The sequence below is a fragment of the Mesocricetus auratus genome, unplaced genomic scaffold, assembly GCF_017639785.1.
Source record: "Mesocricetus auratus isolate SY011 unplaced genomic scaffold, BCM_Maur_2.0 Super-Scaffold_100022, whole genome shotgun sequence".
In the NCBI taxonomy this organism is placed as follows: Eukaryota; Metazoa; Chordata; class Mammalia; order Rodentia; family Cricetidae; genus Mesocricetus; species Mesocricetus auratus.
This window is the reverse complement of record NW_024429203.1, coordinates 22,386,100-22,413,924: the sequence shown is the minus strand read 5'-3', so window position 1 is coordinate 22,413,924 and position 27,825 is coordinate 22,386,100. Positions and strand designations below refer to the sequence as shown.

The 27,825-nt window shown below is 52.2% G+C and overlaps 1 protein-coding gene across 1 annotated transcript in view; it reads right to left on the bottom strand.

Annotated features, from left to right (window-relative positions):
* LOC101826699 (nectin-1) overlaps positions 1-27,825 on the bottom strand; it is a 63,174-nt gene that overhangs the window by 16,518 nt on the left and 18,831 nt on the right. The window lies entirely within an intron of this gene.

The window sequence follows — 27,825 nt, the reverse complement described above, 5'->3', positions numbered from 1 at the left end:
CTACTCCCCGCCCCTAGCATTCTCTGTCCTGTGGTCTTAACTTTTACAGCAGTCATTACTTCTGTAATTCTTCTTGTGAAAATGATCACAGGGTCTGGTGGTTTGTACCTATAACCCCAGCACGTGCGAGGCTTAAGCAACAAGATGGCCATGAGACCTTGAGGCCAGCCCAGGTTACATAGTAAGTTCTAGGATAACCTGAGATTCAAGTGACACTCATTTCAAATCCCCCCAAAATGAATTAATTACTTGATATAAAAGTCGCCTGTTAAGGTGGCTCAGTGGGTAAAGACATTGGCCACCAAGCATGGCGACCTAAATTTGATCCCCAGAACCTACAAGGTGGAAGAGACCCCTTTAAATTGTTCTCTGACCTTCACACACCCACCATGGCATATGCACACACACAACAAATTTAATAATAAAATCTCACTCTAGATAATTCTGCAAAAATACCAAGAAGACAATGACATCATTCACTTGTAGCTCAGAACGGCTCTGGCTCTTGAGTGCTTGGAGTAAAGGTGTGCGCCACCACTGCCCAAAGTCTCGGCTACATGTGTGCTGGGATTCTCCATGTGTGCCACAACCATGCCTGGCTACTCTCTGTATTATATTAACATGTATGTGTGTGATGCATGCACATGGGGGTCTGAGGTTGATGCTAAGTATCCTCCTAGGTTGAGTTCCACCATGGTTTTCTTTCTTTAGACAGGGTCTTACTGTGTATCCCTGGCTGATCTAGAACTTGTTGTGTTAACTAGACTTGCTTTGAATTTGCAGAGATCTGCTTGCCTCTGCCTCCCCAGTGCTGGAGTTAAAAGGGATGAGCTTCCCAGACTTATATTTTTAGGTGAGATCTCTCAGTTGGACCCAGATGGTGTTTATTTGGCTAGCCAGCTTGCTCCAGGGACCCCATCTTTGCCTCCTAGGCAGGCCACTATGCCCATCTGGCATTTATGTGGGTGCTGGGGACCCTAAATATGGACCTAATGTTTTTATGGCAAGCACTTTACCCAGTGAGCCATTTCTCTATATTAAAAAAAATCAGAATCATACTGTACAGATTGTCCAAATGCTGCTTTTTACTTAGTATACGGGTCAGTGTTCCATGTTAGGAAACATACATCTGCATGGTTCTACGGATGGAGATAACCAACATGCTTGGCAAGCCTTCCACTACTGCACTGCATGTAAGCTCTGCCTCCCCTTGCCCTCCCAAGGCATCTTTGAGGGCAGTTTTTGACTATGTAGTCAAGTCTGACCTTGAACTAACCATCTTCCTGCCTCAGCCTCCAGAAAGTTAGGATTACAGGTGGTGGCACCATACCTAGCATGCCTTTTTTTTTTAATGGACTGAGAAAGGTCTACTTTCCAAGAAGAGCTCTAGCTAGGAGCTTTCCTGAGCCTTGGCTCCCTCGTCTGACAAATGAGCCAGATAATCCAGTCTTCTCGCCTCACCCGTTGCTGGGGAAACAAATGGCGGACAGGTAAGAAAGGACAAGGGGGTGGGGGCAAGAGTTGGAGAAGGTGTACAGATGCACGGTGAGGTCTTTTCCCTCTAGCTCCTGTGAGAGAGGCCGCTCAAGCCCTTCTGTTAGGAAGCTCCCAGCCTGGTCCTTCATATTCCCCCAGTACAGCCCTCTCCGTCTCAGAATATGGCTGTTTACACATGGCTTCTCTCCTGGACTATGAACTCCTGCAGGGAGCTCTTTCCCTTCCTGAGTCCCCACAGCCCAGCCCAACTCAGCATCTGGCTTACACAGCAGGCTTCCGTGTTTCCTTTTCTCCAGTGTAGCAAATATTTATTGCTGGGCAAACTGTGGTGGTAGCTGAGAGAATGGAGACTCCCGGGAAGGAGCCGGCAGTGGGTGGCAAGGCATAAGCTCCTTCCAATCTCCACACCTAGGAAATTCTTTACAACCACCCCAGACCCAGGCTCTGCCCTCCACTTCCGTCCATCTGTGAGTGGGTCAAGTCCCCGAGGCTGCATCTTAGTCACATGACTGTATGTGCTTCCTGTCCTTGATGTGTGAGCATATGTTTGTGTACTTCAGACCCCACATCTTCAGCTTACTGAGTAGCATCAACAGTACCAAGCCCTCTACTGACCCAGAGGCAGGAGGATGGTTTCAAGAGAACTGGGATCCAAGAGCGGGAAGCTGGGGCTTCCCTTTGTCTCGTCTGTGTGGTGGAGAAGTAGGGACTCCTGGGAAGGTCCCAATGCCCATGGTCACCTCATCACATAGCTCCCCATTCCACTCTTCCAGAGATCACGTTAACTGGGGGATCTTAGGGCTTAGTGTACAGCAGGCTCTCAGGAAATGCATGCTGAGCCAGGCATGGCGGGATGCGCTTGTAATATTAGCATTCAGGAGTCTGAGTCAGAAGATCTTAAGTTCAAGGCCAGTCTGGACTGCATAGCGAGACCTTGGGAGGTGTGTGGAGGAAAGGAGAGGAGAGGGGAGGGGGTGGGTACAGAGAGACAGATACACACACACACACACACACACACACACACTCACACACACACACACACACATACACAGAGAGAGAGACAGAGATAGAGACAGAGAGACTTGCTGAAGACATCACTTTTGACTTTCCCAAGTCATGCCCCTGGCACTGAGAATTTCATACCCATTCCCATTTCTTTTTCCATTCACACTACACAGTCTTAACAAGCACACTGAGTGTTCCTGTCCTCCACCCCCAGCTGTCCCCTGGAAGCACCAGACACCTCAAACAGAGGTGCTGGGGGCTGGAGGAGCTGTGGGGAGGGGGAAGTATGGCACGTTGTTGGGGGCTGAATTTCTGCCTTCCTAAGGGACCCTGGCAGTCATTTCCCTTGCCTCTGCAAAGAAGCAGGCTGGCTGCCTTGGGCTTTCAGTTTCCGTCTGGCTCTAACTGTCTCACAGCAGCCCAGCCCGAGCCCCACCCAGAAGCGGCCCGCCGAGAAGAGGTCAGTGGGTCAGATGGTCTAGCACTCTGCTGACTGGTCAGCTGGCAAGAAACTAATTCCTCCATCCTCCCTGACAGGATAAATGGGTGCTCTCTGATGCTCCTTCAGCCTCCACTCCCCAAGCCTGCTGGAGGCTACCCAGCAGCTGAGATAATGTGGGCATAATTGGGGAACTTGCGCCACATAAAGCCAAGAACTGGAAAAGCCAGTTGGGAGGGCTTGGGTCACAACTTGAGAGTTGGGGAAAGGGCCCTGGGTATCAGGAACCGTCTTGGTGCTAGGTATGGTGGCCCTGGAGGGACACATGGCCCACTGAGCCCCACTACCCCATCTCCTCCCATCCCTTCGGCAGTGGTGGGGCAGGCAGGGGGAGGGCTCTGATACAAAGGCTGATATTCCTAAAATGCTTCCCAAACAGTGACCTCATCCTTCAGGGGGTAAGCCGGTGCCAGGAGGGGAGGTGGTTGCTGATGTCCCAAGTAAGTTGGGGAAGTTTCTGTGCCAAAGCAGGTGTGTGTGTGTGTGTGTGTGTGTGTGTGTGTGTGTGTGTGTGTGTCCCCTCCCTCCCTAAGTCTATGCTGGTGGAGGCCATTTTTCTCTCCACTGGGCTCTCCCAGAAGCAGTTTCTTGGTGGTATGGAGAGAGGCATTCCTGTTATCCCCTCATTGTATACAAAGGCATTCCTGAACCTTTCTGGCCCTGAGACGGGCTGGGTGGGGCCATGGGGGACTGCTCAGTAGTGGGCATGCTCACATTTACTCTTGGACTCTATCATAGCTGGCTGATAACAGAGCCTAGGAGGTAGTCCATGGGTGGCATGTGGGGCTCCTGGAGTATTGAGGGTAAAGACCCCAGTCTTCTGGAGTCGAGAGAGAAGATGAAAGATTAGCAAAATTGGGCCCCGCCTCAACACTCCAGCCTGAGGGACTTGGTTCCTAAGCCTCTATGGTGGCTCGCTGGCCTGAACTAAGCATGTCAAATCAGGTCTAAGTATCTAGCTCTTAGACTGGGTGGCTTTCCAAAGGGAATAGGGCTCATCCTTGAACATGGAGGGGCTGGGTGGAAAGCCTGTGAGAAGAACAGGATTGACGGGTGCCTGCAGGGGCAGGTGGCAGGAAGGGAAGTCTTAGAGTATGTTCGGTTTTCTCCGTGCCTGCTCCGGCTTCACAGTCGGGAAAATGACATGGGTGGCTCCCAAGCTCCGCATGGCCTTTCCGGCACTCTCGTTGAGGTGCACAATGGGGTTGGGAAGAGTCTGCAATATGAGTCGGCATCCTGTCTCTGTGCCTGTCAGTGGGCCAATGGCTTAACCTCTCTCTGCGACTAGGTTTACACTGAGGGTGCGCATCTGCAAAACAGGGATTCTAATAGTTAATGCCTGTCCTATAAAACTGTTGTAAGGATGAAATGAAGGAGTGCAGGGGAAACTCAGAAAGCAGCATTATCATAAAATATGTAATCAGTGTTGGCTGCTGCCATTATCATCATCATCATCATCATCATCATTGTCGTCATCACCATCATCAACAACATCATCTATGAAGCAGTAGACAACCCTTTCTAGGACTTAATTCACCAAATGTTTACTAATCATCGACATGACATTAGACACTGTATGGGGTGCTACAGGCCCCCCCTCTTCTGGGACACTGAGATGGCTCTCATTTCTGACTCTCTGGTGGCCACTTGTACTAGGACCCCAATGGCAAATAACTATGCAACTGTACCCATTACTATTCCCTGCACTTGTGCGGTGTCTGTATCCTGTCACTCAATGGATGTCTGGCTACCATGGGAAAAGCAGGGGCTTAACCTTGGGCTGTGTCAACCACATTATGCTTGGCATGGTCGGCCCAAGGTTTGCAGAATCTGCTGATTCTCTGGTTACCCAAGTAATAAGCCCTCTTCCCGTGAAGACTATAGACTGGGGCTTATGCATGGTAGTACATGAGGGCTCAATGCATTAGGCAACTTGCTACTAACTAGGTCAAGAGGGGTTGGGTCATCTGCTCAAGGACATAGACTAACATCTCCCCTGGCCTAATTCAATTCCTATCCTAAACCAGAGTCTGGCTCAATCTATCTCCCTAGGGACCTTGTTCTGGGTGCTGAACTTCTGGGAGATAGCCTCAGAAACCTTTGAAAATTACACAAATGCTAATCTCAATACTTGGCCACAGCACTCATAGGTACCTTGTGCTGGAGTCCAGTGACTGTGGGTCAGAAACGGAATCTAGGGAGCTAAGGCTGGAATGCCTACAGAAGGCTGTTCTGGGAACAGTGGGAGGAATAAAGAGTAGGGGACAAGGGGTATAGAAATAAATCATGGAACCTATGCTCACAGAAGAGGGGCTCTTATATCATAGGGCTCACAAACGGTGAGTCGTTCCCTGCCCTGACCTTGATCACTGCCTAGGTCCCTTCCTGAGCACCCGATATGGTCCAGGTCCAAGATACATGTCCCTAGGACGTTTTCTGTGATGCCTCAGTTTCCCTATCAGAGTGAGGCAGTTGGGGCGACCTGGCTTCTCAGAAGTGCTGAGCCAGCAAGGCAAGCATCGGACCAGCCCCCCACGTCACAGGCCTGCAAAAGCCCAAGCTCAGCAACAAAACACAAAGACTCTTCAGTTGTGGCAGACAAACCTGCTCCCCAGGGCCCTGCCCTGCTTGCCATGGAGCTAATCTGCAGGGGGGGGGCAAGAGTTCCCACGCATCGGGTGTGGCCACACGAGCAGTTTCTCTTCCTGCCCTTTTTGACTTTAGAACTCCTGTCTTAGCTGGGCAAGCTGGCTCAGAAGGTCATTGTGTAAATGGGCACTTTTGTGAGGACCACCATGTCCTAACCTGGCTGGACAGATCTTTTTCAGGCCTTCATTTTCTGAAACTTGCCTCAGTATCTGCCGCAGTGGCTTGAGTGGAGTGTCGGCACAAGAGAGAGATTAAGTCTGTGTGTATAGGTGTGGGGTTTGTGCTCTCCGACAAGGACCTGTGCCAAAACCTCTCTCTCTCTCCCTCTCTCTCAATTTCTCTCTCTCTCTCCCTCTCTCTCAATTTCTCTCTCTCTCTCTCCCTCTCTCTCAATTTCTCTCTCTCTCTCCCTCTCTCTCAATTTCTCTCTCTCTCCCTCTCTCTCAATTTCTCTCTCTCTCTCTCTCTCTCTCAATTTCTCTCTCTCTCCCCCTTTTGTTTTTTTGAGACAGGGTTTCTTTGTATTGTTTTGGAGGCTGTCCTAGAACTCAATCTGTAGACCAGGCTGGCCTGGAACTCACAGAGATCCATCTGCCTCTGCCTCCCAAGTGCTGGGATTAAAGACTGGGCCACCAATGCCTGGCCTAAAACATCTCTTTTTTTCCTTTGGTTTTACTTTATTGTGAGACAAAGACTCACACTGCAGCCTAGGTTACTCTAGAACAAGACTATGCAGCTGAGGCTGGCCTCAAACTCATGGCTGACTAAGTTTCCAGCCCAGTGTGGGATTAGTTATATGTGAGAGCTACCATGACCATGACATCTGGCTAGACGAAATCAACCCCCTTCCCCTGACTCTGTGTGTGTGTGTGTGTGTGTGTGTGTGTGTGTGTGTGTGCGTGTGTGCACATGTGCGTGCTTAGGTCAGGGACTGCATTGGAAATCCAACCCAGGGCCTTGCACATGCTAGCTAAGTAAGTGCTCTTCCAACAAGGTACATCTCCAGTTGGAACCAATATCCTTTGCTTCTAGGGCTTTCTAGGCATGCTTCCTCCCTTCCCTCCATAAGCAGCAGACAGGACAGGGCTTCCAGTGGTGGTGAGAGACAGCTAAGTATGAGTGGGAATGACTCACTGTGGGGAGGGGGAAGGGTCCCTGAAACCCTGCTGAGTCAGCAAGGTGACCTAAAGCTTTAGGACCTTCCCCCTCAGCGTGGCTTCTTTCCCAAATGTCATCTCTCAGGAAGTTCAAGCAGGGAGCATTCCAGAGAAGCTGGCAAAGAAGAAGTGGGACCAGGGGAGAACTCCCTTTCGGGGTCATCTCCTCTTGGAAGGTTGTGCCAACCTGTCATCTGGACCTGATAATCCTGCCAGCAAGAACCTATAAGGGCAGGGCGCTTCCTGAAGTCCTTTGAACTTGTCCTTTCTCGTGTCTATGCCCCAGGCATGGTTCCCCATTAATTCAGGAGCTCCTTGGCTCCCAGGCTGCAACACCTGCTTCCAAACTCCCTTTCACACCCAGGATAAGGCCACAACGACATGGCTTAGAGGGCAGTAAGAGCAGATAGAAGAAGTGTCCCCTTTATGTCCCAGTGCCCCGCCAGCCCTCCCTGGGGAGGCACAAGAAGGCGTAGCACTTGTCCTGGCCTGGCACAGGGTTAGCACCTCCATTTCTCAATTCCCTCAGTTCAGGGACCTTGGCTGCTGAGAAGGCCTTGGGGAATTCTCTTGGGGGCACAGCTTTTGGGATGACTCCAGGGGCTCCTTCCACTCTCCCCACCAGCCACTCGCAGCAGTGATAATGTCCTATGATCCCACAGTCAGGGGCTAATTGCTACTGTCTGAGCCCAGGCGCCTCCACCCCCACTTCTGGGGTCACTGAAACTGCCCATGTTTTCCTCTTGGCTGAATGCTCCCCCGACTCCCCACATGGAGTTGGTTAATGATGGGCTGTGGGGCTGGCGCCGGTTGCCTTGGGTGGGGGAGCATAGTGCGTGGGAGAAGAGGGGGCGAGGCAGCCTGGGAAAAGACTCAGGAGGAGCCAGGATCTTACAGACAGACTGGGCTAGCCCTACTCCCCTGGTGGTGCAGAAGCCCTGGGGATGGCAGTAGCGCGGGGGGGTGGAGGGGTGGGGGGGGTTGGGGTGTGTGTTCTGACAAACCTTATCTCTCCTTGAAACCTGGCAGGGCAGGCAGGGGCACAGAGATTAATCAGAGAGCTGGACTTTGGTTCTCCCATCAAGGAACAAGGGTTGGGGATGCCTGCACCACCCTCCTGCAGGTCCATTTCCTATTGCCATCCCATCCCCAGGGACTCTACTTTGGTACCCAAGAATACAGAGTCTTGCTCCTGGCTCCGCCTGTTTCCACCTCCAGCCTTCAAAGTGTTACTCTTGGCCCATTCCACTTCCTCTCTGGCACCCTACCTGCCCCCTTCCTCTGGGCAGTGGGTAGGAGAAGGGCACCCACTGGATAGACATTGTGCGAGAGGCAGGCTCTGATCCTTACTGCCTGGTCACTGTTGTCATCTGGGCTTGAGTAGGGGTAGTGTCCTTTTCTGTAAGCGGGAGTGGTGGGCTTGAGGATCCGGGAGCAGTTCTGAGGCTCTGACCTGCTCAGCTCCCTCGGCCTCAGCTCTGCTCCTCCTTGGGATTTATCTTTGGGAACCTGTGCACTGACCAGTTGGCTCTCTGTCTTGGTATGCTGGCCAACTTCTGGAAGTCCTGCCAGATCAAATCCAGGTTGCACCTCAGCAAAACTGGGGTACAGCAGGTTCTCTCACGGCCGGGCAGATGCCCAGTCCAGCCTACAGTAGGTCCTTAACAGCTTTTCTCCCCGTGCTGCATTTGTTCAAATCGAATCTCCTCTAAGCTCCTCCCACCAGCACCTTCATCTCCAATAGTCTTTCACTTTGTTTTCTCAACTCCCCTGGGCTGGGTCCCTATGCCCAATCCCTTCCTTAGTAACATCAACACTCATGTCTTATGCCTCCCTCATCCTCCCAAGTCTTACCCCTATGCCCAGACCACCTTTCACGGGTCCACTGCAGGACAACTTTGAATGTACAGCCCCCTGACTGGAGCTCCCAAGTCATAGAGTAAACTTCCTGAACTCCTCAAGATCAAGCCCAAGGTCGCCTAAGCGGGTTTTGAACTCACTGCAGTCTTCCTGCCTCAACCTCCTGAGTGCTGGCATTGTAAGTGTGAGCCATCATGCCCCAAGGGAAGAGGTTGAAGAGTCCCAGATTAGGAATGTTGAGAAAATGAAGGCACAAGAGACTGCTAGAGGTCTGGCTTGCTAAAAACATACGCTTGTGACTTCTGTCTTTCTTGAATGCCCTGAGCCTTGGCTTCCTGGAGCCCTCTCCTGGCTCTGCTATGGTTAAGTGGTACTATACGTTCAGGGTACAAACATGGACATGCTCCTGTGATCGCAGGTTAGTCCAAAGCCTGGCACTCAGAACTCACAGGACACTCCCACTGGTTGGTGGAGAAGGTTGTAAGCCAGTTGTGGTCCTGGGCCAAGGCTAGCCATTGTCTCAGGTCCAGTGGCAGCTTCCTGGGAAGCGCATTAGCCAAGGGGCAGAGACGAAGGGCGAGCCCTCACCTGTACGGGGGGGGGGGACACAGCTTAAGAACTGACTTCTTTCTTGCTGCCCAGAAATGGGAAGTGACATCCCTGCAGGATGTGGGTCAGCTTGAGGACCTGCCACCTTTTAATTCCTGTTTGCTTCCCAGCCGACGGTCTTGATGCCCTTGCCCTGTCTTCTGTCCCGGTTCCCAGCACCCCGTCTCCCTTCCTTCCTCACACCAGAGTGCAAGGTGAAACATTGTTTTCTCACCTAAGCTCTCTCCACCTAAGCCTGTCCGTCTGTGTCTGTGTGCTCCCTAGCTCCACTCCCTCCCTCCACAGTCCTGTGCTGCTCCTACCTGACCTGGCCTTCTTCAGGCACAGAAGCCTCTGGCTCCAAGGCCAAGATTCAGAAAGGTCCAGTGACCCGGTGGCAGCTGACACTGCAGTGAACACTATTGTCTCCCCAGGGACACAGCTTGGGTTTCCCTCTGTGAGCATGCATGCATTTGCTCCTGACATATTTGGGGACGTGTAGGCAGCAGCCTCTGTGGCAGATTAGTGTTGAGGAGGGACAGGCTGGGGGCTGCTGAGAAGGCGGAAGAATTCCCTAGGCTTCCCCAGGGGAGCCTTCACAGGGCTCAGGATTGACATGTGCCTTCCTCGCCTCAGCACTCAGAGTCCCAAAGACAACCAAGTTCAGCATCTGTTCGGTAGTGGAGGGCTCTCGGGTCTGCCTTGTATCCAGAAGGCCAAGGTGGGCCACCCCGGCACCCAGCTCTGCAGATGCTCTCTCTTTGGAGATGGCTGCAGGGAGGAGAGGCTACCAGGTGTGTACAGCTGCCTGCCTACAGGGAGGGCTCATTGTAAGAGAAAGGGCTGGGCTGGAAGGCGTGGCAGGGTAGAGGAGGGGTTGAGAGGTTTTAGATGATGGGGTCTACAGAGAGGATTGGGGTACACAAGCACTGACTTCCGATTCAATGCAGGCAAGACGAAGGTTTGCCCGTGCCGCCTGTGAACCGGACAACTTCAAGCCGCGTGGATCTCTCCACACCTCAGTCTTCTCACATATAAAGTGGGGATGACGACAGCACTGCTTCCGAGGGCTGATACGAGAGTGAAGAGAGACCATTCCTGTGCGCTGCTAGCACGGTGCCCGGCACACGGAGATGCTACGTAAGTGGTGGATTGGGAGGGCGTGGGGAAAGAACTGCCTGGATTCAGGTGACCCCGCTTCCCGAGCAAGAGCGCCACTGACCTAGATACTGCTGACATTTGGGGCCAGACCTTCTCTCCTGTGGGGTCTGTCCAGTGCCCTGTAAGACACTTAGCAACATCCCTGGCGTCTGCACACTAGGCGTCAGGGGCACCACCTTCACTTGTGACAAAAGTCATACCCAGACACTATCACATGCCCTCTAGGGGAACAAAATTGCCTTAGTGAAGAGCATGGGACTAGATGACGGGACGATGAGCTCAGGTAGGAGAGGTGAAGTGCATGATGGGTATGTAGGGCCAGCCATGGCCAGCTGGGTGTAGAGGGGGTGAGGAGTAGTACTGTGGGACACGATGGGGAAACCTTCCTGGTGTGTCCTGGGTAAAGAGAGAGACACAAGCCTTGCTGTCTGAAGGCCAGAGCTGAGCTACGTGTGGGGAGACAGGTGGTCACAGCGGTGAACTCATAGGGTTGCTTTCTGACAGAACACAGGGAAGGGCAGCCGTGGGAATGGATGCCAGCAGGGAGACCTGCTGAGGGAACATGGCCAGAACCCCTAGTCAGGAAGGATGGGGAGCCCGTGAAGGCAGAACCCCTAGTCAGGAAGGATGGGGAGGCCGTGAAGGCAGAGGGCTGCGGTGCACTCAGAGCTGTGCTCAGCAGCAGAACTGAGGTGAGGTAGCATCTTCCTTCGAGGGTAAACTGCTATCATTTTGGAAGGATTTTCACCTCATTTGGTTCCTGCTTAAGTGAAATCCACAACATGTGTTCTCTGCATTAGTGGAGTGTTTGTGCTTAATTAGTGGCAAATTCTTTCATATTAAAGTCATTAAGTTTTGCTGTTTGCTCTCCTCACCCTGGGCCTGGCTCTCCTGCTTTTTGCTTTAATGTGGGAAGGCCTGGATGGAGAAACCCAGGTCCCTTCAGCATGGTGGGCTCAGGAGTTATTCATGCAAACACACACACACACACACACACACACACACACACACACACGCACACGCACACGCACACGCACACAGGTAACATGCACATATGCATCCTATGGCATTCAGATTCCTCTGTTCCAACCCTGCTGGCTGTCCCACCCAGGACTGGCATCTGTCCCTCCTGGCTCTTTGTTCATACCCCCAGGCACCTGCACGTGGCAGGCAGCTCTCCTTTGGTCCTGCCCCACCTTTGGAGCTACCTTATAGGAAAGGCTAAAGGTCAGAGGAGTGTTCCAGACTGCTGCCTGTGGGCCTGCCCCTCCCGCAGAGGGACAGAGACAATGAAATGTGGAAAACTCAACTGCATGGGAGGCTGAGTTCCCATGATCCAACTGGTCAGCAGGACTGAGTGTAGACTAGCGCAAGGGCACCTGAGGGATGCTGGGAGAGGGTAGAAGGCAGGTCTTGCTCCTGCTCTAGCCCTCTGGAAGGACTGTATTATCAGTTCCTAAGGCTGAAATACATAACTTGAGGGTGATACTCTGTAGCCCAGAACTACAGTGACCCCAAACTCTTGTATTTGGCATGGATGCCCTTAGAATATTAGCTTTAAGGGCATAGCCCAACTCCCTAACACACCCAATGTAGACCTCTAAGCCATCCTCCCCCAATTACCCAACATAACCCTCACAGTTCCAGCCAAGTTTCATGGTAACCCAAGACCACAACAAAACCAGGGTCATGACTCCAACCTGAGTGCTAACCTCTTCCTGGTCTTAACCACAGAACAAATGCAGCATTCCAACCCTAGGGACAGCCCTAGTCTCTTCTTCTTAGACAGAGGTTTCCCAGGCTTGAGGGAGACTCTTGCCTCAGCCTTCTGAAAAGTAGAGCTGGAACTACAGGTGGGTGCCGCCATGTTGGCTTCCTTTCAACTTTTGTGGAACTCCAGGTCTAAATTCAGCCAAACTTTACTGTTAGAAGGAAGCAAAGTAAGTGCGTGCGTGCGTGAGTGTGTGTGTGTGTGAGTGTGTGTGTGTGTGTATGTGTTTCACCTAGCGGTGCCCTGCACGATGTGGAAAAGAAGACAAGATCTTCAGGGGGTTCTGAGATGCAATTCAGGGAGGAGGCTGCCTCACTGGGGCACCCCGCTGCCGCCTTCAGCAGACCTGTGACCATGTCCAGGTTCTGCACAACTAACTGTCCCTCAGTGGCTTTTCCCTCCTAGCACCCAGGAGGCTGGAGGTGGTAGTGGTGGGTTCAGGTTTTCCTGTCTGACCTGGACGGCTTCAGCGGTTTCCAGCGTCGGTGCCCGTGGCCAAGTCTCATGCCCATCCCAAATCCAGCCTTTTCACCTCTACAGTGAGTCCCAGCTTCACTCCGCAGGGATGAGGTCACCTCCCCAGTACTGGGCAGCTTCCTCTGCTCCTGGCACATGGTTGTCATTGTTCCTTCCTTCTTTCTCCACAGCACTCGGAATCGTCACCTTACACTTGGCACGGTGCTGAGGGGAACACCTCCCTGCCGCCACTACTGCCTGTCCTCTTCCTGCCCTGCCTGGCAGGGACACATGGGGTGGGGGCACCCGAGAGTCAGAAACAGCTCTGAGTGCAGCCACCACCCCGCACCCTCCCGGGCCTCCTCCCCAGCATCCCCTTGTGGTGTCAGTTCCAAATGTAGGGTCTTTCCCATTTTCCTCCCCTCACCGACCGTCCCTCTGCCCAACATGAGTCTATCAGGAGCCTCACCCAGTCCCACTTCCAGCTCAGACTTGTCAAGGTTTCAGGAGTCACTGGTAGGGGCTGGCGTGCCAGGGCCTGTTTCTCATCCTGCCTCGAAGAGGAAGCCAGCACGTAGGCACGGGGCATGGCGCCCAGCTGCAGAGATGTCTGTGGCCACCTGCTTCCCTCAACTACCTCTCCTTCCCATTCCCTTGTCCTTCTGACCCTACCCAGCATGGCCTGAGAGCCTAGGGGCAGCCTGTGGCCGTGATGTGCTGTGTGTGTAGGCACTCCACGTCCTTCAAGCATGGGAAGAGTATCTCCTGTCCCCTTTGACCACCCTGAGACTGGACAATATCCAGATTCCTGAGGAGACACAAGGGGGTCATGTTCCCTGCTGGGCCCCTCCTGGAGATGGCAAGAACAGTTAGCATGCATGTGTCAGTCACCTGTGCCAGGCCCAAGTCTGAATGCTCACAGGTCATTTGTTAACTCTCAAAACTCCTAGTTGCTAGGTGTCATTCCCATTCTCATTGCAGAAATAAATTCAGAGAGGGCAAGGAACCTGTTCAAGGCCAAACAGCCTGTGAGGCCAGTTCTGGTCTGGACAGCCCCTCCCGAGGCTAAGCCTTCCAGGACAGCACCTGTTGGTATGTCTATGTCTCTCTCCTGTCCCTTTTGGGGGCAGCAGTGGTCTGAACCTTCTTGACAGACACACGGAATCTGTCTGATGCAGGATGGGCAAGGAGTCCCTACAGCAGAGGGAGTGTGGGCACCATGCCCTCTGCCCGGTACATAGCTCTGGGAAGAGGTTCGGTCTGTCACCCTTGCCCCCCACCTCTGCCTCTGTCAATGCTGCAGGCCAGCTGATCCACAAAGAGACCTGACTGAGGACTCTGAGCACACATCATCTCTAGTCTTCCACAGTGCCTGACTTTGACTTAGGGTTCCTGGGCTTCTGTTTCTCAACCTGGGAACTGTGTGATGTGAGCTGAGAAGAAATGGGAGACAGAATGCTGAGTATTTCCACGGATCATGGGGTGGAAGGTAATGGTGGCTATTAGCACCAAGGAGCTAGAGCTAGAGTTGGCGTGAGTATGTATGTATGTATGTATGTATGCAGGTATGTATGTATGTATGCAGGTATGTATGTATGTATGTATGTATGTATGTATGTATGTATGTATGTATGCAATCTTCACAGTCACAGACCCAGGAAGGTGAGTGACTGCCAAGCTGTCCTTTCCCACGGCTGGAGGTGGAAGGTGTTGGTGCTCTTTCCTGGCTCATCTTACCCCGGTCTATTCTACCACCATCGGTTCCCGAGTCCAGGAAGCCAGAAGCAAGAGGTACTCCATGAGACCCCAGCCCTTTCCTGAGTGGGCCTGGAGCTCCACTGCAGCCCTCAAGGTGAGCAAGGCTTGTCCCACCTCCACCACCACCAAATGTTGGCCAGCTCCGTTGCTGGCCTTCCCACCAGAGGCTGCTGGGATAGCATGCCAAATTAGCTTAATGAGTGAGGCCCCAGCTTTAATTGGGGCCCTGGGCTTTGTAGCACTGACTCCTGTTTTTGTTTTTAAAGCTGGAAGGGGTGGGTTTTCTCTCTCTCGCCCTCTCCCATGCATTTTCACCCTGGCTAATGGTTCCTCACTCAGAAAGGCCCCTACAACTGCTAATTGGATTTAATTACTGGGGTAATTAATGATTTGATTGGGAAACTGAAATGTGGAGGGTGAATTCTGGTACATAAATAGGAAAGTCAAAGGGACAGAGGACTTAGATTGAGATTCAAGGAATGTCCAGACTGTGGATCCTCCAGTGGTCCCCTTAGTTGGGGACCAGCTCCACTGGCTCCCCATTTTTCCAGGAGAAAAGAAAAAAAATCATAGAGGAATTAACTGGTCCAAGAGTTGTAAAGAGGTTGGCAGGGATTAGAATTGAGGAGCTGGCTGAAGAGGGGTGGGAAGGCATGACTTGGCCCATGATGGCTCAATATGGCCACAAGAGCACCTGGGGAAGACTTATCAGCCAGCCACAAGACCTTAAAAATGTAGTATGCTTGTTTCTCTTGTTGTGGTTACAAAGGCCTTGCCTCTGGGTCACAAGATAAGCAAATGGCTCATCTAAGAAACCAGGTGCAGCAAGAACAGTCAGTGGGTGTGTGACTAGAAGGCCACCACCTCTAGCCATACATCTCGCTCTCCCTTTGGGCTCCTTCTCCTGCCCTCCCGTGTCTTTCATGCTCGGTTGACTCTGCCCGGCTGCAGCATGGAATGACCAGAATTCAAGAGAATAAGGAGGGCAAAGAATCAGCCCCTGGTACTCTATAGTGACTTGGGGACTTTCTACTACTTTCAAAAGAGGCAGGTGGGGTGGGGGAGGAATTAAAGACAATAGAAGAGTGAGTAGCTGGACAGTAGCTGGGTCTGTGGGTCTGTGATCCTAGCTGCTCAGAGAGGCTAAGGTAAGATTGTGAGTTCAAAACCAACCTGAGCAACTTAGCAAGAACTTGTCTTAAAAGTTAAAACAACAAAATGAAACCACAACCAACCAACCAGCCAACCAACCAACCAACCCACCAACCAACCAACCAACCAACCAACCAGGAGCTGAAGAGATGGTTCCATGGTTAACAGAGAGCACAAGCTGCTCTTACAGAGGGTCTAAGCTCAGTTCCCAGCACCCACACAGTAGACCACAACGGTCTTCAACTCCAGTTCCAGGGGATCTGAACATCCTCTTTTGGCCTTTATGGGCGCCATCATGTCCAAGATGCACATATATATGCAGGCCAATGCTCATGTATGTACCTCAGATAAAAAATAAATGCTCCTGATCATGTTGCCTGCCAATCGCTCCTTAGCACCCCCAAGACTCAACTCTTCAGTCACATCAATATAGCAGCTTAACTTTCCTTGGAAATTTCTAGACATGGTCTTGAGCTTCCTGTCTTTACAAAACTGTGGGTAACCCTGAAGACAGTGAACCTTCCCTGAGAAGCACCCACATCTAATTGTGTGATGTTAGGCAACGCATCTCACAAACACTCTGTTAAGGCAGGCGCCACTGTCATGGTGGGAAACTGAGGCTCAGGCTGGTAAAGTGATTTGTTCAAGGGACACTGCTAGCAGGTGGATCAGAGCACAAACCAGATCTTATGACACAGCCTCCTGCCCTCTCCACTGCCTTGGGGCAGATCTAAACCAGTATCAGACCTTCAATCTACCCCTGCTTAAATTCCCAGCTTCCTCTCTTACCCCTCCCATGTCTCCACCCACCACACCTCTTTGAAGTGGAAAACTCCTACTTCAACACTCAGGTCCCACAGAATCACCTGTTCTATTCTCACATTCCCACAGTCCCTAGCTCCACCTTGCTCAAATAGCAATCCTTGGGAGCCCCATGATTGGGTGTGCCGGAATCAGAAGTGCGGGACCAGTGCCTGCTGCTTGTACCGGGAGCGCACTCTATCTGCTCTCCTGATGAACTCTGTACTAGAGGGTCCAACCCTGGGGAACACACTTAGGGTGTGGGTCCCCAGTGACTTCCCAGGTCACTGAGCTCTTTTAATCAAGGCTTCTTAGGAAGCTGGCTGATCAAGAGGGCCAGGCTCTCTGGCAAAGGCGGTGGTTGCTTGCCAAAAGAGAGGATTGTCTAAGAGAGGAGGGCTGAGAGCCACAGGGGTAGGGGAGCATTCCCTCTCAGCCCTCTTCTCAGTGAGGAAAGGATACCTCTGCTGGCTAGGCTGGCTGGCCAGGGGGGCATCCTACCACTCCTCCCTCCAACCTCTTTGACTTTAGGCATCCAGAATCCTGAAGCAATCAGGGGAAAGTGCTGACCATTTTGTGGATGATAAAGTTGAGACTCAGTAGAGAGAAGTGACTTACAGTTATACAATAAATGAAAGAACCAAGGGGAGTCCAAGACCCTCTTCACTTTGCCTGCAGAAACATGGGGAAGCAGGGCCAGCCTCTGGGTGAGAAGCAGCATGACAGTGTCTCTGGGGGGCGGGTTGGCACCCCATGCACACTGCTGAGAGACCCAGAGAACAGCAGAAGCAGGGTGACGAAGGGTGGTGCCCCATCCCCCCACCCCCACCCCTAGGCTGCAGCTGCCCCAGCAGGGCCTCTTGTGGGTGCAAACAGGAGGTGCTCTAGAGTTCAGCCCTGCCCCCTCCCCCAGGGTAAGGGGGGGGGAAGGAGGCCTGAAGAAGCAGGCCAAAGCCAACTCTCCCCACGGCCCCACCCCCAGCAAGAGCAGAACAGCCAAGCCTGTAGGACCAGAACCCAGCTCTTTGTCCTGACATGTCCTGGAGACACAGCTTGAGTGGGAGTGAGGGAGTGAGTCAGGGCTTGGAGGTGGGGGGGATGGAAGTCGGGGAAGAAGGTCCGTCCACTTTAGAGGGTCAAGGGGCTGGCAAGCAGCAGGGCGGGGTGGCATCCCCAGGTGGCAAGGTGCCACTTAGGCTCGGGGCTCCTCATCCCAGACCTCTACCTCCCCTGTATGACGCAGGTTGGCGAGCAAGGCAGCCTCTGGTAGACAGGGGCCTCCGTTGCGCAGGGAGAAATCAGGCCTGGGCTAGATAAAAACTAGAGTCGAGGCCTGGACTGGCGCAATGCCCTTCAATCAACAGGAAGCCTGGCTGTGTCCCCTCTTTGCCAGCACTTTAGGCACTGCCCACCATGGTGGCAGAGTCTGGCCTTGGGAGTGGCAGAGCCCACACCCCACCAGAGAAAAGCCTCTTGCCCACAGTAGTTGTGGGGGTGGGGAGGTCCAAGTGAGGATTAGGGCGGGGAGACGCTTTGAACCCCAGAAAGACTGGTGGGAACTGGTTCTTGACTCATGGCAGAGAAGGGGGATGGGGAACAGCAAGGCTCCTGCATTATTATTATTATTATTATTATTATTTCTCCCTCTTTCATGAGATGTGAACTCATGCAATTAAAAACACACATCTTCCCATCTTCGCTCCAGCCCTGGTCCCATCAGAAGGCCAGCAGTTCTCAGTAACCTCCCTTTCCCAAACACAAAATAAACATGAGTGGGCAAAGTTTGTACTTTTGACCCTTGTAATCAGAGAACTGACTGCTGTATTCCAGACTCTTTCTATGTACCGAGCACCCAGAAGTGCTTGCCTTCTGGAATCTTCTACTTTCACTGCCATCTTCTGGAGCAAGTTTTGACACTCCCATTTTATAGAGGAGGAAACTATGGCCCGAGGTTGAGTGAGAAGTCCATCAAGTTACACAGCTAGGGCCGTGGAACCAGGACTTGTCCTTAGGTCTTTTGTCTGAGCCGTGTCCTGGGTCCTGGAGTCCCATTGCCTGTCTAAAAGAGCACAGCAATGTATCTGCTGGAGTCTGTAAGACTAAGAAACAAGGGCATCATAGGCTGACAGTAACACACCCAGCCTGGGGTCCCTTTGGCCCCCTTCAGGACAGAGAAGGAAGGAAGGAGGTGGGGCTTGGAGTGGCAGAGCTCCTAGCTGGGAGTCAGCTAGTACCCAGACACCTGCCTAGCCTGATATGCTGCCCCAGGCTTGGCTAGCAAGGGCCCCCAAATGGACTGGAATAAAAGTCTTCCAGTGACACACAGATCTGATTCTTTTGGCCAGGTAGCAACAAACAGAAGTCATACTTTTCTTAGTCCCAGAAACTTCCCAACAGGATGACGGTTCAGAGAGGGGCTGTCATACACTACCTATGGCAAGGCTGGCCTCCGCACCTCCCACCCAGTCACTGACCAAGCTCCTTTCGGGGTCTCCGGAGTACGGAACTTTTCCATTGCCCCTGGGAGACTGCTAAATTGACCTACACCCTTTCACTCCTGGGGATGTCTGTCCTCACTTCTTCCTGCTGCAGAGGAAGCACACCCTGTCCCAAGGTGTGCTTAGACCTGTGTGGCCAGGCAGCAAAACTGGGGATCATTAAGTTCCTCCTCCTAAGGAGAGCAGTAGGGGAGTGGGGAGAGAGCTTGGGAGGAAAACAGCCTGTCTGGGCTCTTCCATTCACTGGCAAGTTGCCTCAGTTTCCTTACCCTGTAAGTGGGTATCATCTCAAAATGGCTGAAATAAAACAACATACAGACAGGATTATCCAGCAAGTCAAGGGACTGCTCAGGAGGGGAACTTGACAGAGCTACCATGGGATCAAGGCTAGAGCCACAATCTGACACCAACTCTCAGGGCAGGTGGCACCTTTTGCAGCTCCCTAAGGTGGCATCTAGGTTCATCTGTCTGGATTCTCTAAGCTGCCTTATAGAAGTGCCACACCTGGGCAGCTCAACCGCTCTCCGTCAGAGATCAGTGCCCTCTTTTGAAACTACAGAGACAGGCCAGGTCCTGAGGTCCCATGGCCAGTGGGCCAGCAACAATAGAGCTCCTTCCTGTAGAGATTAAGTGCAAGTGGCCCTGTGTCTTTCCTGGCCAGGCTGCAAGGGTGTGGTAAGAAGCATGAGGGGTGTGGCTTCAAGGTGCTAAGGGGATTCTCAGTCTCTTCCCCAAGGTCCTCAAGTCCCAGACAGTTCCAAGTGGCCTCAAGGGACCTCTGAGACTCCCTTCCATGTGCAACCCCAGCCCCCTCCCCACTGGCCATCCAAAGTCCTCCTGCCTAACTTTGAGACCTGGAGAGCAGAGACCCCCATTGCAGCCGCCTGTTCCACTCCTGCACTCCAGCACCTGTCTCGGCAGCCGCGCGCCCTGGTCAGAATCACAGGATGGCAGCAAGGGCCCCATTCCGTCTGTGCCTAGCATAGAGGGAAAGTGGCAGGGCCTTTGGAAACACACTGGGCACTGGAGTCACCCAAGAACACCACTCCCACGGCTCACGGAGTCCTTATATTTCAAAGCGGGTATTCTAAGACAGCTGGGAAACCGGGTCTCAGCTGCGCTCAAGGACAGCCAAGATCACAGGCCTGCTCATTCTAGATACTGCATACAGCTAATGAAGAAACGAGGGAGGGCCCCAGTGTCTCCAAGGTCGGAGTGGGGTGGGTGGGATTGTGACCTTGCCCCCGGACACTAATTTTGTAGTTTGACTTCATTGAGCATATGCCCCACATCCCCCAGAGGTTTTCTGGGTTCTGAGAGTCCCTGACGTGACAAATTAATTTACTTCCAATGTCATTTATAACACCCCGATACCTGTTCACGAGAGGCATGGTCTGGAAGTTAGGAGGCACAAGTGCTAACTCTGGGGCTGCCTTGACCTCTCTTTCCAGGCCTCAGGTCCTCATCTGAGCTACAGGAAGCTACTCAGCCCTCTCTCCCTTTAGCCTCTTCTGGCTTGGCCAGTCAGAGGGGGTCTTAACTCTGTGCAACCTTCAGCCAGCTCCAGGGGTGACAGGCCTGGGAAGGAGAGTGGGTTCCATCTCCACAGTTCCTAGGCTTCTGGGGTTTTGTGGGCTGGTGTCGATGTTATGATGTCTAGTATCAATGTCTAGATGCTGTCAGTACTGTGGGACCCACAGGACAGGCTGGATTTTGCAACCCTCCAAGGCAGTCTACTACAAGGCGTGGCCATGGGGAGGTTTCTCAGAAAAATCACTCTGACACAGCAGGGTTGGGCCTGAGTCTGGGAAACAAAGCGAGACTCTTACCCAAATCAAGGGGCAACTGGGGTGGCTTCCCGGCTGACCGGGAGAATTTGCACTCACGACCAGGAAGTGAGACAACTGTTAGTGAGACTCCTTGAAGTGAGTCAGGCCCTGTGGTGAGTGAGATGGATAGACAGGGCTAGGGAGCTCTGGGGAGCTTTGTCCTTTCCACTTGTAACACTTAGCCTGTCCTCTGGAGACGACTGCAAATGTGAAACCCTAAGGACCTTGAGGGTGAAGACTATTTTTGCTTTCAAGACAGGGTCTCCCTATATAGCTAAGGGTGGTCTTGAACTAGCAACAATCCTCCTGTCTTAGCCTCTTGAGTGCTAGGATTACAGGCGAACACTACCACTTACAGGTGTAGGATGAAGGAATTCTGAAAGGTCTCCAGTATTTCTCCTAAGTTTCATCTCCCAATTAACACTGAGTCCTGACTTCACCCAGAACGGCACTTGACACTAGATACTGTCCCCACAACCTTGTATGAGTCAAGCAGTCACTCTGCTTCAGTGACAAAGTGACTGTTCTGGGGCTCAGTGACCTGGGGAAATGGACAAGGGTGTGGGGTCTCTCAGCTGGACTCCAGGGCCCCCCCTTTGAGTGATACATCTTCTATCCTCTACCATAGGGGAGGTGCTGTCAGGAGTGTTTGGGACAGGGACCCTGAAGCCCCAGCCTGACCTCTTGAAGACTTTCCTCCTTCTTACTCTGAGGGTGTCTGGAGAGGAGACAAATCTCAGGGAGATGTTAATTAGTTCTGACAAATTAATAAAGAAACCCTAATTTATTTTCCGTATCTAATTTCCTTTTCTGTGTTTTATTTTCCTGCCCAACAAGCTGGTGCTGGGGAAATGGAGGGGAAAAAAACGGCAGCGGTGGTGGGGTTGGTTTGAAGATAGGCCAATCTCCCACTCCCCATTTCTGGCTCCAGGCCCCGCCCCCACCCCACCCTGCTCTGCTTCAGGAAGCCAGCCCCAGACATTAAGCTGTCAAACCGCTCCCAATTATCTCCCTCTATGCCCGCCGGCTCCAGGGGCGACAGTTGTAGCAAGCTGGTGTTGACTCATCCTGTCACCGGCCTGCCCTGCTGTGGGAAAATGCAATTTAATGAAGTCCAATGGCAGGGCTGGGGCAGATGGGGTCCTAGGAAGGCGTGGTACCAGTGTGGGAACAGCCAATCGTCTCTCTTTTCTATGGGACAGCGTCTTTGGTCTGTATGACATGGTCTTACCTCCAGACCCTAGGGAGGTCAGCCTGCAAACCTTCCCTCCCTTCACCTCTGACAAGAGCTCTGAGCACTGACAGCATTAACCTCTCTGCAAGGGCCTCCGCCTTCCTGGGCTGCCTGTTTTAAAAGCGTATGGTCTTGACGGCTGAGAAGTTCTTCCCGCTGCTTAATCTCCATCCTTTTTGCTGAAGGGGAAGTCGGTTTCCCCATGCTTTTTGATACTGAGCCCAGGAGTGGATCTGTTACTGCCAGACACCACCCAGGCTAGGGCTAGAGATGGATACTGTCCATACACTGTCCAGCCATGTCTGGTGCTAAAATAGTGGGCAATTCCCTTTTGTTTGGGTTAGGGCTAGGTCCTGTTCTCATGCTGCCTTCTTGCTCCACCAAGCCAGGGATTCTTCTGTCTCACCGTGTAGCAGAGAATCTTCTCTCTCGAGATACTGGATCCAAAGTCCACCTCTATAACCGCTAGCTTGTGTGACTTTACACTTTTGATATCCGTGTCCTCATTTATGACAATGGAAGGAAAGTTGAGTATGCTAACACATGCCTGAAATCCTACTACTTAAGATGCTAAAGCACGAGGACCATACCTTTAGGCTATCCTGTGCTACCTAGAGAAACTGTTTGACCAGAGAGAGAGAGAGAGGGGAAGGGAAGAAGGAGGGGGAGGAGTAGGAGAAGAAGATAGTCATTTCCTTATTATTCATTGATTAGTTGTGGGAAAGGTCAAATGACTACAAAAAACCCAAAACTCTACATTTTAATTTATTTTGTGTGCATGTTTGTATAGGTATATATATATATATATACCACGGCCCATATGGAGGTCAGAGAACTACTTCCAGGAGTCAGTTCTCTGTCTAGCATGTGGAGACTGAACCCATCTTGCTGGCTCTGAAAGATCAAAGGACTTTCTATAATCTGAGTCTAAGAAGCTGACCTTGGCTCAGAGCAAGTGCTAAGTGATGGCCATGAATTTCATGACCAGCCATGGCCTTTCCTTGCTAGCTGTGGGTGCTTGGAGGCTGCCAGGGTGTTCACATGGGAGACCAACAGTGAAGAGCTGACTGACGAGCAGGGTGATCAGGAGGCCAGGGCATCCTATGGACCCTCCAGTGCCAGTGGAAAGGACTGGGGCTTAGTCCTTTGACCTCAGGTGTCTTTTGTCTGACTGTCTGGAACCCACACGCTGAAGGCCCCAGCTGTCACGAAGGTCTCCTGAGTACACCAAAGGGACAGTTAAGTAAAGGTCTTACACAAGAAGTGGGGGGAGGGGAGCATCTCCAGAGGTCTCGGAAGTCTCAGCCCCTCACTCTTGTGTAACTTGCCTGTTGGTTTTTTTAGTGCTTTGACAAGAGGTAGGATGGGTGATAGACTCGTGTATATCTGCTGTGCACAGAGCATGGGACAGAAGCTTCTTAGGAACAGAGGACAGCCAGGGTGATTAGTCTGTCTGGTGACTGAGGCGACACTCTTCCCCTGTGAGCATGCTTAGCACAAGATAGCAAACCGCTTCCTGTATGATTCCCACCCTGGATGCTCACCATCCGGTTTATCATTAAAGTAACCCCGTCCTCAAACACCAAGAGCTTCGAAGGACTGATCACGGAACATCAAGGCAGCTTATGCCAAGTGAGAGAAGTGTGTGTTCGGGACAGCATGTACAGGCATCGTCACGTGACGAGGCAATCAGCCTTCCTTACACCTGACTTTCCACCTGACTTTCCAAATAGGCTCAAACCGTACATTTACTGGGCTTTCCTCTATTCCAGTTAGTTTTCCTTGCAGGAAAATCTTCTTAGGGTTCCTGCCCAAGCATCCAGGCAACATGGTTCTCCAGACTGGAAGGAACTACCTTAAGCAGGTGGCTTATTAAGGCCCTTGTACCGTTCCTAAATTTTCGCCTGAGGGTGGAGCTTGTCTTACTCTTCCCTCTGGAGAGAGGGTGAATGGGGTCGGAAGCTGCAGACTAAATTCCTTGGTTCTAGCTCAGGGAGAGATTCCTAGACCCGTCCAGGTCCTCTGTCCATGTGTGACTATTTGTTTAAGTTTCAGGAGGGCTCAGAGTGAGTTCTCTCCTTGGAATAAGGCTCAGGAAGACTAGAGACCCCTCTACTCCCAAAGTACCTCAAGAGATGCTGGGGCAAATGGAAGACCCGGGAAAGGACAGAAAGCTCATTGTGGCCACGTGGATACCAGCCCAGGTAAGCAGCAGGTGTGTGCATGTGTGTGCAGCATAAGCATGCAGGGCATGCAGTGGGGGGGTGTCAGTGTGTGCAAAGGCACCGGTAGTGGCTTCCCTCCGGGGTGTCCACTCATTCAAACGCTACTGGTATCACAGGATTCCTATTAGGTCCAGGGATCTAGCACTAGATAAAACATAAAATATTCTCCGTTCCTTGGGAAGCTTAGATGCTAATGATGGAGGAGACAAGAAATAAGAGGAGGTGTCTGTAGGTGATTTGGGTTTCTCACTGAGAAAAGACATCTGAGCAAAACACCAACCAAGACAAGCATCTACCAGGGAGAGCAACACTCCAGGAGAAGCAGAAGGTGCAGAGGCCCTGGGGCGAGAGGTCTGGGATTTTTGGCCTGCGTTGGCGAGGTGAGAAACACAGGAGCCACATGACACAGGGCCTAGACAGTTCCTCCAAGTGAGCTGGGAGGCACTGGGGGACAGGAGGGAGGGGGTGCCCAATCAGGCTTGTTTTCACAAGATCTCTGATAACTGCTGGGAACAAACCTATAGGGAATGGAGGCAGAGAGCTGTGCAAGGCTACTGTACCAACTAGGACACTTGGTGGGAGCACCCCAGGCCTGATGGTGGAGCAAGGCTTGGGGAGGATTCAAGCTCTTCGGAGCCCACCTCTCCCACCTGTGCAGGTGACAGCTGGCAGCCCACTCCCTCTTCCTGTAGACAAGCTGTCTCACCCATCCTGGCCTGAGGGAGGAGGAATGGGGCACATTGCATAAACAATGCCCTTGGATCAGCTGTCACACAGAGAAGAACCTTCTGGGGTGGCCTCCCCAGGGTCTGCAGCCTGACCCTACTCCTCCCTCTCCTTACACTTTCCCTGACACTTAGAGAGTCAATAACTTTCACTCAAGGGTAAGTTCTCCTTCCCACTGGGCACCACACTAGCAGGCCCATACCTAGATTAAAAGGCAATTTGGTGGCATGACTTCTGTTAGGGCAGGGGGTCTGCTTGCCACCTTTCTTGGGAACTGAATCCCCTTGTAAGGCAGTCATCTGGGCCTTGGCAAACTCCTACTTCAGCTTCAAGGAGTAGGGAGAGGCAGACTCCCTGTGCTTTGAGAACTTCTGCCTCCAGGCCTCTGCACAGACAGCCCAGGAGGATCCTGTAAACCAGGGCCCTGCGCCTCTCTCTACACAGCTGAACCCTGGGAGCAGAAGGGGCAGAAAAACCCATTCCCTCCCATACCCAGAGATCACAATGTGGGCTGCTCTCCAGTCTGTTTCAAATGCAAGGCCTAGAACTGCTCCAAATGGGACGTTTAAATCTCTGGAGATGGCATGGAGGACATCAGAGGCTTTGGTATGGGCCCGACTTCTCCCATTAGGTTAATGGTGTCCACAGCACACCCGAGGGCAAACACCGGCACTCACTTCCAGTCCATTGGTGCCTTTCATTCCCTTCAGTCCTCATGAAAACTCTCGGAGTTGGCGGCATAACAAAATAAATAAATAAATAATGTTTGTTTGTTTGTTTGGTGGTAGTTCAGGCTGGCTTTGAACTCCTGATATTTCTGCCCTAGCCTTCCAAGTGCTGAGATGACAGGAATGCCTCACTGTGTCCAGCCGGCCAGGACTTCAGCTGGAGAAACTGAGGGCCAGGGGTCCAAGGGCACAAGCTAGCAGGTGCCAGGGACCCCCAGATCAATCCTTGCCCCCCACCGGATTCCGTTTCTTAAGACCTGCTTTTATTTTGGTGTATGCATGTGGGTGTGTGCGCGTGAGTTCCCACGGCCCTGGCGGTCAGAAGCACTGGAGTCTGGAGCTGGAGCCACTGGCAGCTGTGAATCACCTGACACAGGTGCCGGGAACTGAACTTGGGTCCTCTGCAAGAACAGCAGATCAGCAAGTGCTCTGAACGGCTGAGCCATCTCGCCAGCCCCAACGCCTTAATTTTTTCCAGTAAGGCTCTGTAGGTGAGGAAGGAGAGGGGTTAGGATCTACCATTTGCATTCTAGTAATCTCCATCAAGTGATCCGTCCTTAAGCGATCTTGAAGGATGAGGGGTGTGATGGGTAATATCGACTGTCAACTTGACAGGGTTTTAAATCACCTAGGAGATAGACCTCTAGGCATGTCTGTGGGGGGAGGGGGTCTTTCTAAATTAGGTTAATTGATGTGAGAAAACCCACTCTATGGACTGGCGTCCAAGACTGAATAAAAAGGAGGAGGCAAGCAGAGGTCCATCTAGTCTCAGTCTGTCTCTGTCTTGCTCTGTCTGTCTCTCTTCTTCCTGAATGTGGCTGTGGCTATAACGTACTCAGCCACCTTCCATCCTGCTTTTACACCTTTCCTGCCATGGCGGACTGTATGCCCTCACACTGTAAGCCAAAATAAGCCTTCTTCCCTTGAGCTGCACTCACCCACCAGGTGTTCTGCGTGACAAGAGGAGTCACACAGGGAGGCGGCAGCAGGTGTAGGTGTGAAGGGCAGCTGCCCCCGCCCCCCATTCCACCTGCCCAGACTCTCCACTGCTCTTTTCTCCACCTGTGCCGGGCTCCATGCCAGCATATTTGAGACACTGGCTCTCTCCTCCCTCTGGTTTTTGCACAGCTTCCCTGTCTGCAGGGAGTGACTTCCCCCGTTTCCACCACTTCCACTTTCTGGCTGAGAGCTACCTTACCACATCTTTTGTGGCTAATCCCCATTCTTCTCCGTCCTCTGGCAAATCTTCCAGATCCATCTCCCATGCTGCTCCTGACAACCTGGTCATATCACGGAAGCTACCTCCCCCATCCTTTGTCCCTCGCTCCCTCATGGGACCACGCGCTGTGTGCCAACACTGTACCTGCTTGTTATAGGTGGAGACCACAATAGCGATGGCCGCTAGAAGACAGGGGAATGGGAAAGACAGAGGTAGTTTCTTTTTCTTTGGAAGCTCAGGCTAACAAGAGCCCCAGACGTGAAAACAAACAATTACTGCATGCCAAGTGTTGTTTTTTGTTTGCTTTGTAAAGCATGAACCAAAAATGAGGGAGGATGCTGTCTGAGGGTGATGGAGGAACTACAACTAAGACGAGGCTTTCTGCTGGGTCTCATGGGAGTCCCTCAGAGAGGAAGACAAGAGGGGACAGAAAGGGTACCTTTACAAGCTTGGGGGGCCATCAGGATCTGTGGCCGAGGGGAGAGTGGTAGGGAGGAGGCAGGGGAGGTAACTGTGCAACTAGCATGCATGAATCCCTGGATTCAATCCCCAGCACAACATAACGCTGATTGCTCAACTGTGATGTCAGCATTTGGGAAGTGGAGATGGGAAGATAAGGAGTCGACAGACAGCCTCTGCTGAGCAGTGGATTGAGGCCAGCCTGATCTACAGGAGACCCCTAAGTAAGTAAATAAGTAGTCCTTGTATTAGACAAGGTTGAAAACATTACCTATGAGTCACTGGGTGCCATTAGTGCTCTCTGGGCAGAACAGTCACATAGTCACTTAAGAAGGAGGAGTGCCAAGTGAAAGCGGCCGGACATTGCATGGTCTCACTTCCGTGGCGTGCTTAAATAGGAAGCAGTGGATTGGTGGGCATGTGGGCAGGGGTGGAGAAGAGGTGACAGGCCTAGGGTTTTTCTCTGAGGTGGTACAGATGTTGTGAATGCTAGGGTGGTGATGGCTTCTCAACCCCATGAATACATTAAAAGCCATTGGGATGCACGCTTTAG